This window comes from Rutidosis leptorrhynchoides, chromosome 10, assembly GCF_046630445.1.
Source record: "Rutidosis leptorrhynchoides isolate AG116_Rl617_1_P2 chromosome 10, CSIRO_AGI_Rlap_v1, whole genome shotgun sequence".
NCBI lineage: Eukaryota > Viridiplantae > Streptophyta > Magnoliopsida > Asterales > Asteraceae > Rutidosis > Rutidosis leptorrhynchoides.
The window spans coordinates 149,169,162-149,183,216 of record NC_092342.1 but is presented as its reverse complement, the minus strand read 5'-3'; the positions used below and the strand labels follow the sequence as shown (position 1 = coordinate 149,183,216).

Sequence of the window (14,055 nt, the reverse complement as noted above, 5' to 3'; positions counted from 1 at the left end):
TTCCCTTGGAAAATTAGAGAAGGAGACTGTTTCTTTGCTAAAGCGGGTTCAGAAGTGTTCGATGGCGCAAGATATTGGTGCCGGTACTGCTGCTCATATTTTTACTAGAATAGGTTTTGCTATTGCTAGAGGTGTGGAGGCCCAGATTTTCTCTAGGCTTCCCACTAATTTTTTGTAAGTTTTAAAACTTTTAAGTTTATTATTATTTATAATAATAATAATAATAATGACTCCATACTTTAAAAGAGAGTTATTATTAGCTAATAATTGTTTCTAAAACCTCATTTCTAACCCTTAGATAAAAAAAAGACCATCACATACCCCTTCATCTAATGGTCCAAAATAAATCTCTAACTCTATTAACTAATAAATCAATCTTAATTTCATAAACTCCCCAAAATGTCCTTTAATTTTAAAAACACACGGGAGAAAATTAGGGTTCAAAGAAGCTTACAATTCATTCACACGAACCCTTTAATCCAAACCAATACCACCGTACATAGGAAGGAAAATAGGGGTTTCAACAGGGTATAATTAATTTTCCTAAATCCTCACAAATCAAAATACGATAAGAAACAATCGATATTTAATCAAATCATCAACACCTACACTATGATCGTCGATTCGACATTATAAACCCTATATCCTTTCGTTTGTAAGTAATTTCATCCAGTTAATACAGACCGATCTTATTTGTAAGTAATTTCACTTTTAATCGTTTCGTTCTATTGTTCTTTCTACTGTTAAGATTGGTGAGTAAATCATGAAATGTGTGAAATATGTATTAAATTGTACGTATACATTTATATGAGCAGGAACCAACTCAGAAATTACTCCACAAGAATCCTCTCGCAGGTAAAAATGTTCCAACTTTACGTTTTATGAATGTAAGTTTTAGTTAGCGAGTCTATAATCATTACTTGTTAAATTTAGATTCTGCTTTGTGTAAACTGAGATTTTAACTGATAATAGTTGTTCATGGAAAAAAGGAACTTTAGAATTATTTTGGGTTAGTGGGTTTGACCCATTAACCCAAACTAACTTGAAAACTTGAACAGGTTAGTGGGTGGAGAATCCTAGCCTTAACTCTTTGTCTCATTCATGGTATTGACATGAGGCCATTACAAAGCAAGGTATTATCAAGTTATTATACAACATGCTAATGCTATATATGTTCTTCCTATTACAATCGATAGTAGATATATTAGAATGTTTAACCCAAACTAATGTGAAGTGTTTTTATAGGTACATATGCCATGCTCATGAAAGAAAATATCCCTGACAAAATAGTTTTGATCGAATGAACCTTCTATGTCAGGTATGACATAGTTGAAGTGATTCTTTTATCCAATGCTTTAGTATTTTGCCTAATCTAACCTACTATTATTGTTTGGGGGAGTATTACTATCTCTTTTACTCTATAAATATTACACAATGGTGAAGTGGTAAGTTTTCTTTGACAGGCATAGCACTCTGGGTTATCACAGCTTTGTGAGTGTATCTATTATATTAAGCTAATATGGTTACAAGTTGCCATCAAGAAAATGAAGAGAAAATATTAGTCTTGGAAGACCATGAAAAATTTGAGAGTAGTTAAGGTATTATCACATTTGTATTGGAGCTAGCAAAATAGACGACTTGGGCGGGTATGGTAATGGGTTAAAAAATGGGTTACGGCTTGTGTTCAGACATGTTACTCAGCAAAGATGGGTTGGTTACTTGAACCACTGACACTAAACTGTATTTTTATTAAGAATAGTTTGTTAGTCAATTGTATAAATATGTTATTATTTATTAATATAATACTTTGTTTTTTCAAGCGTTAAATGATCTTAAGAAGCTGTAAGCATATACATTACGCTTTGAGGGACTTTTGAATTGTTTGATCTGGTCTATATTTCTTATAAAGTTTTTATTTGACCTTGTAGTGATAGATCTACAACTTATCTCTTTATCTTTTTATTGCTACCTGTCCCATGCACAATTATTTTACTATTGACAGTCGCTGCGTAAGTTGAATACAAATATTGTGAAGCTAAGGAAGTCATTTTAGAAAGTTACATGAAAGTTACATTTGAACAATACTCAATTGTTTCTTTATACTTTATGGGACAAAATACATTAAGGGAATCTTCGCATCTCCCTCACACACCTCTAGATTAAGTGATAGATATAGCGTAAATTCTTAACCATTGTTGCTATGCTCATCTTAGATGATGGATAATGTGTTGTTTGCTGTGTGTTGTTAATTTTATTACTTAGAGTAGTGAGTGACAGAGTGAGTGACGAAAATCTTTAAGAGTATTTGATCATAATTGTAGGTATGAGGGGGCTTTCAATAGATTTGTATAAGATATTAATGCATTAGCCACTTATCAATGGTGGGAGGGATCAGTGTATAGCATTCGTTATTTCCTGGCTTATCCTCTTGCATGATCATGGCACAATGGAGGCAAAAATTGAAATTGCAACTACTACGTGAGTTCGTTAGGTCTGAATATGATCATGCTTGCTTGCGTTCATGTCGATCACGCGCTCTCTTTGAGGGCCTCATGGTTAGTCCATTTTGGAATAAACAAATTAAAAGGCTAATATAAAGACTTAGGGGAAGTATCATTATTATCTTAGTCGTTATCACCAACTATATCTTATGATGATATGAATTTCTGATTTTGGTGTACATTTTATGTTGTTATTGACTGAGGGATATGTATTTTGCTTAAAAGAAGACTTGACAAATACATAATTTACATTTATGCAATGTTGCAGGTTGCTGCAACTTCTGATTTAATGCTAGCCTAGCTGGACTTCCTTCTTGGTGGTGATGAAAAAGGAAGTGATCTTCCTCCCGTCTTCATCAAAGGTTCCCATTGTCTCTTTTGTTTGGAGGAGATGAAAGTTACATGGCACCCTTCTTACTTCATAGTCACAATGTCATTACAACTCTAACGAATCAGGTTTTTTCCTGATTACCAAGGACTTGGATTTCGCAAATTTGGTGGGTTATGCTACAATTATACACAAGCACTTTTGTATAGATCAAAACGAGTTGGGGCAACATAAAACACAATTTTATAAATTCTATATTGTAAACTAATTACTGTAAATATCATTACAAAACTTATATAGGATGTTTTATGCATTAGATATAGACAGATGCGGATTATCTTTCTGATCCAGTTGATCTCATCCATTTTTTGCTTGATTTCTTGATTAACTTTACCATTTGAAAAGTTTTCCACATTATTTGTTATTTAGATATATAAATTTTACATTTGTTGAGTATCTAGACAGAGGCGAATTGAAGATGAAAAGCATTCTAGAATGACTCTGGCTGCTACTCTTTGTCTCATACCCTAGCTAAAAGGCATCTTACAATGAGCCATGTTATGAAAAATAATCAAGTTTCATCTATAAGTTTTGATCGGGTTGGTATTGTGTGCTATGTTTAGCAGTACGTTTTGATTCTTAGTTGAGTTGCTGATGTTAATTGTAATAATTACTTTGACCATCTCTTCACTATTGGGCCTCATATATCTATGTTATGTTCATTAATATGATTATAATAATGAGAGATTGTTGTGTTTTACAAATAAGTTTGCTATAGAAGTAGACAGATGTAAAAATACATACATAATTTATTCTTTGCAACACATTTTTATCCTAGAAAACAGTTGTAATATTATAAAATGAGACGGAATATTAATTGTGTGTTTAGGGTTTACGATTTAGTGTATAGGGTTTACGGTTTAGAGTTTAGGGTTTAGTTTTTAGAATTTATGGTATAGAGTTTAGGGTTTAGGGTTTTACATATAGGCTTTAGGTTTTAGTTTATACGTTATAGGTTTTGGACTTTAAGGTTTACGTTTTAGAATTTATGGTTTAAGGTATTAAGTTTAAGGTTTAGGGTTTAGTGTTTAGTGTGTAAGGTTAAGGGTTGGTGGTTAAAGGTTTAGGATTTAGGGTTTAGATATAGTGCTTAGGGTTTAGAGTTTACTATGCAAGAGCAAACAACGAGAGGGTAATCATAACGCTTAGTGAATGCAACAATTATACATATACATATATAATCTGCTTACTTGTAAACACTTACACACATACCGCATACACGCTAGCAATATATTTAGTATACCATCACAAAGTATAAGGCTAAAAGTCTCCAATACACCGCAAGCTAGCATAACCAATAGCATATAACCCATACAATATAATATGCTAATACTACAACACATAACCATGGTTAACCATAAGCACAAGGGAATGGTACTCGGTAAAGACCATTGGTGTTTACAAAACCATTAGTGTACATACGCCTTGTATCACTAACCCCTGGGTGGTATCGAACGCCTGAACTTTAAACCCACCCGTTACGAAAAATGTGGTATCGAACGCCCGAACTTTAAACCCACACTTCACGCCCGCACACATGATGACATGGTATCGAACGCCTGAACTTTATGTAGTGACCCGAACTTTTCCATGTTTATATATATTAATTGAGATTGATATTTACATGATTAAATGTTTCCAACATGTTAAGCAATCAAACTTGTTAAGACTTGATTAATTGAAATATGTTTCATATAGACAATTGACCACCCAAGTTGACCGGCGATTCACGAACGTTAAAACTTGTAAAAACGACATGACGATATATATATATGGATATACATATGGTTAACATGAGATTATGATAAGTAAGTATCTCCATAAGTATATTAACAATGAGTTATATACATATAAACAAGACTACTAACTTAAGGATTTCGAAACGAGACATATATGTAACGATTATCGTTGTAACGACATTTAAATGTATATATATCATATTAAGATATATTAATATATTATAATATCATGATAATATAATAATTTAACATCTCATTAGATATAATAAACAATGGGTTAACAACATTAATTGAGATTGTTAACTTAAAGGTTTCAAAACAACACTTACATGTAACGACTAACGATGACTTAACGACTCAGTTAAAATGTATATACATGTAGTGTATTTAGATGTATTAAAATACTTTTGGAAGACTTCAAGACATATATCAAAACACTCATACTTAACGAAAATGGTTACAGTTACTTTCCCATTCTTTTCTTTCATCAAGAATTCTAGTCGTATTCTTACCCGTATTATACACAGCTTCAAAACGTACTTACTATGGGTGTATACCAATAGGAACTAGCATGGGATTCCACTCTTGATTATGTCATGTATGACTAATCAATTTTAACTTCTACCATGAGCTAGTCAACTAACTAGAACTCCTTTTAACCCCACTCACCACTCACCAATTACCACTCATCATTCACTTCATTTCACTTCCAATTCTCTTTCTAATTCTCTCTCAACACACACACACTATTATGAACGTATTTTTTCAGTAGTTAATCATCATCTTCATCAAAAATCACTTCAAGAATCAAGCTATAATCATCATAGGAAGAACACTTCAAGAACACTTCAAAAATCCCTTCAAGTTTACTAATTTACTTCCAAGCTTTCTAATCCATTCCAAGTAATCATCTAAGATCAAGAAACCTTTGTTATATACAGTAGGTTATCTTTCTTATTCAAGGTAATATTCATATTCAAACTTTGATTCAATTTCTATAACTATAAACTATCTTAATTCGAGTAAAAATCTTACTTGAACTTGTTTTTGTGTCATGATCCTACTTCAAGAACTTTCAAGCCATCAAAGATCCTTTGAAGCTAGATCATTTCTTGTCACTTCCAGTAGGTTTACCTACTAAACTTGAGGTAGTAATGATGTTCATAACATCATTCGATTCATATATATAAAACTATCTTATTCGAAGGTTTAAACTCGTAATCACTAGAACATAGTTTAGTTAATTCTAAACTTGTTCGCAAACAAAAGTTAATCCTTCTAACTTGACTTTTAAAATTAACTAAACACATGTTCTATATCTATATGATATGCTAACTTAATGATTTAAAACCTGGAAACACGAAAAACACCGTAAAACCGGATTTACGCCGTCGTAGTAACACCGCGGGCTGTTTTGGGTTAGTTAATTAAAAACTATGATAAACTTTGATTTAAAAGTTGTTATTCTGAGAAAATGATTTTTATTATGAACATGAAACTATATCCAAAAATTATGGTTAAACTCAAAGTGGAAGTATGTTTTCTAAAATGGTCATCTAGACGTCGTTCTTTCGACTGAAATGACTACCTTTACAAAAACGACTTGTAACTTATTTTTCCGACTATAAACCTATAATTTTTCTGTTTAGATTCATAAAATAGAGTTCAATATGAAACCATAGCAATTTGATTCACTCAAAACGGATTTAAAATGAAGAAGTTATGGGTAAAACAAGATTGGATAATTTTTCTCATTTTAGCTACGTGAAAATTGGTAACAAATCTATTCCAACCATAACTTAATCAAATTGTATTGTATATTATGTAATCTTGAGATACCATAGACACGTATACAATGTTTCGACCTATCATGTCGACACATCTATATATATTTCGGAACAACCATAGACACTCTATATATGAATGTTGGAGTTAGATATACAGGGTTGAGGTTGATTCCAAAATATATATAGTTTGAGTTGTGATCAATACTGAGATACGTATACACTAGGTCGTGGATTGATTCAAGATAATAATTATCGATTTATTTCTGTACATCTAACTGTGGACAACTAGTTGTAGGTTACTAACGAGGACAACTGACTTAATAAACTTAAAACATCAAAATATATTAAAAGTGTTGTAAATATATTTTGAACATACTTTAATATATATGTATATATTGTTATAGGTTCGTGAATCAACAGTGGCCAAGTCTTACTTCTCGACGAAGTAAAAATCTGTGAAAGTGAGTTATAGTCCCACTTTTAAAATCTAATATTTTGGGATGAGAATACATGCAGGTTTTATAAATGATTTACAAAATAGACACAAGTACGTGAAACTACATTCTATGGTTGAATTATCGAAATCGAATATGCCCCTTTTTATTAAGTCTGGTAATCTAAGAATTAGGGAACAGACACCCTAATTGACGCGAATCCTAAAGATAGATCTATTGGGCCTAACAAACCCCATCCAAAGTACCGGATGCTTTAGTACTTCGAAATTTATATCATATCCGAAGGGTGTCCAGGAATGATGGGGATATTCTTATATATGCATCTTGTTAATGTCGGTTACCAGGTGTTCACCATATAAATGATTTTTATCTCTATGTATGGGATGTGTATTGAAATATGAAATCTTGTGGTCTATTATTATGATTTGATATATATAGGTTAAACCTATAAATCACCAACATTTTTTGTTGACGTTTTAAGCATGTTTATTCTCAGGTGATTATTAAGAGCTTCTGCTGTCGCATACTTAAATAAGGACGAGATTTGGAGTCCATGCTTGTATGATATTGTGTAAAAACTGCATTCAAGAAACTTATTTTATTGTAACATATTTGTATTGTAAACCATTATGTAATGGTCGTGTGTAAACAGGATATTTTAGATTATCATTATTTGATAATCTACGTAAAGCTTTTTAAACCTTTATTTATGAAATAAAGGTTATGGTTTGTTTTAAAAATGAATGCAGTCTTTGAAAAATGTCTCATATAGAGGTCAAAACCTCGCAACGAAATCAATTAATATGGAACGTTTTTAATCAATAAGAACGGGACATTTCAGTTGGTATCCGAGCGTTGGTCTTAGAGAACCAGAATTTTGCATTAGTGTGTCTTATCGAGTTTGTTAGGATGCATTAGTGAGTCTGGACTTCGACCGTGTTTACTTAAAAAATGATTGCTTTACAAATTTTGTTGGAAACTATATATTTTTAACATGTGAATATTATGTGATATATTAATCTCTTAACGCGTTTGATATTATGTGATAGATGTCTACCTCTAGAACAAGTCTCATTGACTCACCTAATAATAATGAAGAGTCAAATGTAAATTGAAATGATTCGTGGACTGATTCACAAGTTCCCGAAGAGGAACCGGAAGAAGAGTCGGAACCGGAAGAAGAATCGGAACCGGAAGAAGAATCGGAACCGGATGAAGAAATAGAACCGGTGGGGGAAATAATAAAACGGTTAAGTAAAAAAAAATCCTCAACCAACCGACCAAGGTTAATTATGGTCAATGGTGTTTCCGCCAAGGAAGCAAAATATTGGGAGGATTACCAATTCTCCGACGAATCGGATTCCGACGAGAATTCCGATGATGTTATAGAAATTACCCCAACTGAATTTAAAAGGCAAAAGAAAATAATAAGGGAAAGGACATAAAAATAGAGAAATCTAATTTCAACCCCGATGAACTTTATATGTATCGTCAACCCCCGAAGTCCTTAAGTTGTAATAATGACCCGGGAACCTCTAAACCACCAGGTTTTTCTAAACCAATGTGGATAACGACGGCTCGTATTAGGGGAACATCATATATCCCTAGAAACTTGGCAAAACGAACCAAAACTGAAGAAGAAGAAACAAGCGAGTCGGAATAAGATAGTTGTATTCGTGTGGTGTAATATATGTAATATAGTGTGCTTATGCTTTATGATATATGTAAAAATTGCTTGTATTAATAAGTATTTTTTTTATGAATCTAACTCTTGTCTATTTTACAGTATAAAAACACAAAATGGATAGACAACCCAATATTTTAAGAGACCTACCCGGAGACATGATTGATGAAATCTTGTCTAGAGTCGGTCAGAATTCTTCGGCACAACTATTTAAGGCGAGATAAGTTTGTAAGACATTCGAAGAACGTTCCAAGAATGCCTTGGTTTATAAAAGGCTTTCGTTCGAAAGATGGGGGATATCACATTGGGAAATCCATAAGTTACGATGTGTTTACTTTGACGCATATATTGCGGGGAACCCAAATGCTATTTTACGCAATGGGTTAAGAAATTATTTTGACTCAATATATCCGAATATTGGACTTCGTGATTTAGAAAAAGCGGCTAACATGCAACATAAAGAAGCATGTTATGCTTACGGATTAGTAATGTTCGCTTCTCACCAAAGTGAGAACAAGAACATCGGCCTACAACTATTAAACAAAACGTTCCCACAAGTGACGGAGTAGGTAATTGGGGTAAGAAATGAGGTTTTTAGATTGTTACGGGACTGTTGGACATTACGTAACCCTCGTCCCTTTGACGACGTTACAACACGCTGTCTTATCAACGGCCATAACGGTTATGTTCCACAAGACCAAGGATGGGAAGTAGTCCTAGTAAAACCAGAATGCATGACTTGTTTCTGGACGTATGAATTACGTGTCTTTATTGCCTTTGCTGAACGACTTGTGTACTAGCTAGAATTATCTTCACAACTATCTTGTATCAAAGTTATTATGTGCTATATTTCATGCTTTATGTAAAATAAGCGGTATTGTAAGTTTGTAAAATATTGTATAAAAGTTTGAACGCGAAATATTATTATAATCAGTTTTTCATATAGAATTGTAGTAGTTGAATTGTATATTAGCTACTAAGTATGAACTTAACGGGTAGGTACTACCCGAATTTAAACTTATAAAACGCTAATATAAAGAAAAAGCTTTTATAAATGAGTTCATATTATGCTACGAAATACTATTAACTACTCTTAATATTCTGTATGATTAACTTGTTCCATTTGACTATTTTGAAGGAAATGGCACCGACTACTCGACACACCGTGAATATGAATGAAGAGGAATTCCGTACTTTTCTAGCTTCAAACATAGCTGCAGTACAGGCTGCGCTACATACCAACAATAACCTTGGATCTAGCAGTACAGGAAATCGTGTAGGATGCACCTACAAAGAATTCACTGCCTGCAAACCTTTGGAATTTGATGGAACCGAAGGACCGATCGGATTGAAACGGTGGACCAAGAAGGTCGAATCGGTGTTTGCCATAAGTAAGTGTACTGAAGAGCACAAAGTGAAGTACGCTACGCATACCTTCACAGGTTCTGCGTTAACATGGTGGAATACCTATCTAGAGCAAGTGGGACAAGACGATGCGTACGCACTACCGTGGTCAGCATTCAAGCACTTGATGAACGAGAAGTACAGTCCCAGAACCGAGGTCAATAAGCTCAAGACAGAACTTAGAGGGTTACGAACCCAAGGATTTGATATTACCACGTACGAAAGATGATTCAAAGAATTGTGCCTATTGTGTCCGGGAGCATTCGAAGATGAGGAAGAGAAGATCGACGCGTTTGTGAAAGGATTACCGAAAAGAATCCAAGAAGATATAAGTTCACACGAGCCCGCCTCCATACAACAGGCATGTAGAATGGCTCACAAACTAGTGAACCAGATTGAAGAAAGAATTAAAGAACAGACTGCTGAAGAGGTCAATGTGAAGCAAGTCAAAAGAAAGTGGGAGGAAAACGGTGATAAGAATCACCAATACAACAACAACAGCAATTACAACAATAATCGCAACAATTATCCCAACAATCGCAACATCAATCGCAACTACAACAAACGGCCCAACAACAACAACAACAACAACAACAACAACAACAACAACAACAACAACAACAACAGCAACTACAACAATCATCCCAACAACAATAATAACCGCAACAACAACAATAATCAGAAGCAGCTATGCCAAAGGTGTGAAAAGTATCACTCGGGGTTCTGCACCAAATTTTGCAACAAGTGTAAAAGAAATGGTCATAGCGCGGCGAAGTGTGAGGTCTACGGACCAGGGGTTAATAGAACGAAAGGAACAAATGGTGTCGGAACGAGTAATGGCGGAGCAAGTAGTGTCGGAGCAAGTTATGCCAATGTAGTTTGTTATAAATGTGGAAAACCGGGCCATATTATTAGAAATTGCCCGAACCAGGAGAACACGAATGGACAAGGCCGCGGAAGAGTTTTCAATATTAATGCGGCAGAGGCACAGGAAGACCCGGAGCTTGTTACGGGTACGTTTCTTATTGACAATAAATCTGCTTACGTTTTATTTGATTCGGGTGCGGATAGAAGCTATATGAGTAGAGATTTTTGTGCTAAATTAAGTTGTCCATTGACGCCTTTGGATAGTAAATTTTTACTCAAATTAGCAAATGGTAAATTAATTTCAGCAGATAATATATGTCGGAATCGAGAAATTAAACTGGTTAGCGAAACATTTAAGATTGATTTGATACCAGTAGAGTTAGGGAGTTTTGATGTGATAATCGGTATGGACTGGTTGAAAGAAGTGAAATCAGAGATCGTTTGTTACAAAAATTCAATTCGCATTATACGAGAAAAAGGAAAACCCTTAATGGTGTACGGAGAAAAGGGCAACACGAAGCTACATCTTATTAGTAATTTGAAGGCACAAAAACTAATAAGAAAAGGTTGCTATGCTGTTCTAGCACACGTCGAGAAAGTACAAACTGAAGAAAAGAGCATCAATGATGTTCCCATTGCAAAAGAATTTCCCGATGTATTTCCGAAAGAATTACCGGGATTACCCCCACATCGATCCGTTGAATTTCAAATAGATCTTGTACCAGGATCTGCACCAATAGCTCGTGCTCCTTACAGAATCGCACCCAGCGAGATGAAAGAACTGCAAAGCCAATTACAAGAACTTTTAGAGCGTGGTTTCATTCGACCAAGCACATCACCGTGGGGAGCTCCTGTTTTGTTTGTCAAGAAGAAAGATGGTACATTCAGGTTGTGTATCGACTACCGAGAGTTGAACAAACTTACCATCAAGAACCGCTACCCACTACCGAGAATCGATGACTTATTTGATCAACTACAAGGCTCGTCTGTTTATTCAAAGATTGAATTACGTTCCGGGTATCATCAAATGCGGGTGAAAGAAGATGATATTCCAAAGACTGCTTTTAGAACACGTTACGGTCATTACGAGTTTATGGTCATGCCATTTGGTTTAACTAATGCACCAGCTGTGTTCATGGACCTTATGAACCGAGTGTGTGGACCATACCTCGACAAGTTTGTCATTGTTTTCATTGATGACAAACTTATTTACTCAAAGAATGACCAAGAACACGGTGTACATTTGAGAAAGGTGTTAGAAGTATTGAGGAAGGAAGAATTGTACGCTAAGTTTTCAAAGTGTGCATTTGGGTTGGAAGAAGTTCAATTCCTCGGTCACATAGTGAACAAAGAAGGTATTAAGGTGGATCCGACAAAGATAGAAACTGTTGAAAAGTGGGAAACCCCGAAACACATACGCCAGTTTTTAGGACTAGCTGGTTACTACAGAAGGTTCATCCAAGACTTTTCTAGAATAGCAAAACCCTTGACTGCATTAACGCATAAAGGGAAGAAATTTGAATGGAATGATGAACAAGAGAAAGCGTTTCAGTTATTGAAGAAAAAGCTAACTACGGAACCTATATTGTCATTGCCTGAAGGGAATGATGATTTTGTGATTTATTGTGACGCATCAAAGCAAGGTCTCGGTTGTGTATTAATGCAACGAACGAAGGTGATTGCTTATGCGTCTAGACAATTGAAGATTCACGAACAAAATTATACGACGCATGATTTGGAATTAGGCGCGGTTATTTTTACATTAAAGACTTGGAGGCACTACTTATATGGGGTCAAAAGTATTATATATACCGACCACAAAAGTCTTCAACACATATTTAATCAGAAACAACTGAATATGAGGCAGCGTAGGTGGATTGAATTATTGAATGATTACGACTTTGAGATTCGTTACCACCCGGGGAAGGCAAATGTGGTAGCCGATGCCTTGAGCAGGAAGGACAGAGAACCCATTCGAGTAAAATCTATGAATATAATGATTCATAATAACCTTACTACTCAAATAAAGGAGGCGCAACAAGGAGTTTTAAAAGAGGGAAATTTAAAGGATGAAATACCCAAAGGATCGGAGAAGCATCTTCATATTCGGGAAGACGGAACCCGGTATAGGGCTGAAAGGATTTGGGTACCAAAATTTGGAGATATGAGAGAAATGGTACTTAGAGAAGCTCATAAAACCAGATACTCAATACATCCTGGAACGGGGAAGATGTACAAGGATCTCAAGAAACATTTTTGGTGGCCGGGTATGAAAGCCGATGTTGCTAAATACGTAGGAGAATGTTTGACGTGTTCTAAGGTCAAAGCTGAGCATCAGAAACCATCAGGTCTACTTCAACAACCCGAAATCCCAGAATGGAAATGAGAAAACATTACCATGGATTTCATCACTAAATTGCCAAGGACTGCAAGTGGTTTTGATACTATTTGGGTAATAGTTGATCGTCTCACCAAATTAGCACACTTCCTGCCAATAAGAGAAGATGACAAGATGGAGAAGTTAGCACGACTGTATTTGAAGGAAGTCGTCTCCAGACATGGAATACCAATCTCTATTATCTCTGATAGGAATGGCAGATTTATTTCAAGATTCTGGCAGACATTACAGCAAGCATTAGGAACTCGTCTAGACATGAGTACTGCCTATCATCCAAAAACTGATGGGCAGAGCGAAAGGACGATACAAACGCTTGAAGACATGCTACGAGCATGTGTTATTGATATCGGAAACAGTTGGGATCGACATCTACCGTTAGCAGAATTTTCCTACAACAATAGCTACCATTCAAGCATTGAGATGGCGCCGTTTGAAGCACTTTATGGTAGAAAGTGCAGGTCTCCAATTTGTTGGAGTGAAGTGGGGGATAGACAGATTACGGGTCCGGAGATTATACAAGAAACTACCGAGAAGATCATCCAAATTCAACAACGGTTGAAAACCGCCCAAAGTCGACAAAAGAGCTACGCTGACATTAAAAGAAAAGATATAGAATTTGAAATTGGAGAGATGGTCATGCTTAAAGTTGCACCTTGGAAAGGCGTTGTTCGATTTGGTAAACGAGGGAAATTAAATCCAAGGTATATTGGACCATTCAAGATTATTGATCGTGTCGGACCAGTAGCTTACCGACTTGAGTTACCTCAACAACTCGCGGCTGTACATAACACTTTCCACGTCTCGAATTTGAAGAAATGTTTTGCTAAAGAAG

General features: G+C 35.1%; 1 long non-coding RNA gene across 1 annotated transcript; it reads left to right on the top strand.

The window, feature by feature from the left end:
- The first annotated feature begins 438 nt into the window (after positions 1-438).
- LOC139873362 (uncharacterized) lies at positions 439-3,236 on the top strand. The gene is made up of 5 exons (XR_011767319.1): positions 439-695; positions 816-855; positions 1,246-1,318; positions 1,464-1,598; positions 2,770-3,236. It is a non-coding gene; the product is annotated as an uncharacterized lncRNA (long non-coding RNA).
- The last annotated feature ends 10,819 nt before the right edge of the window (positions 3,237-14,055 follow it).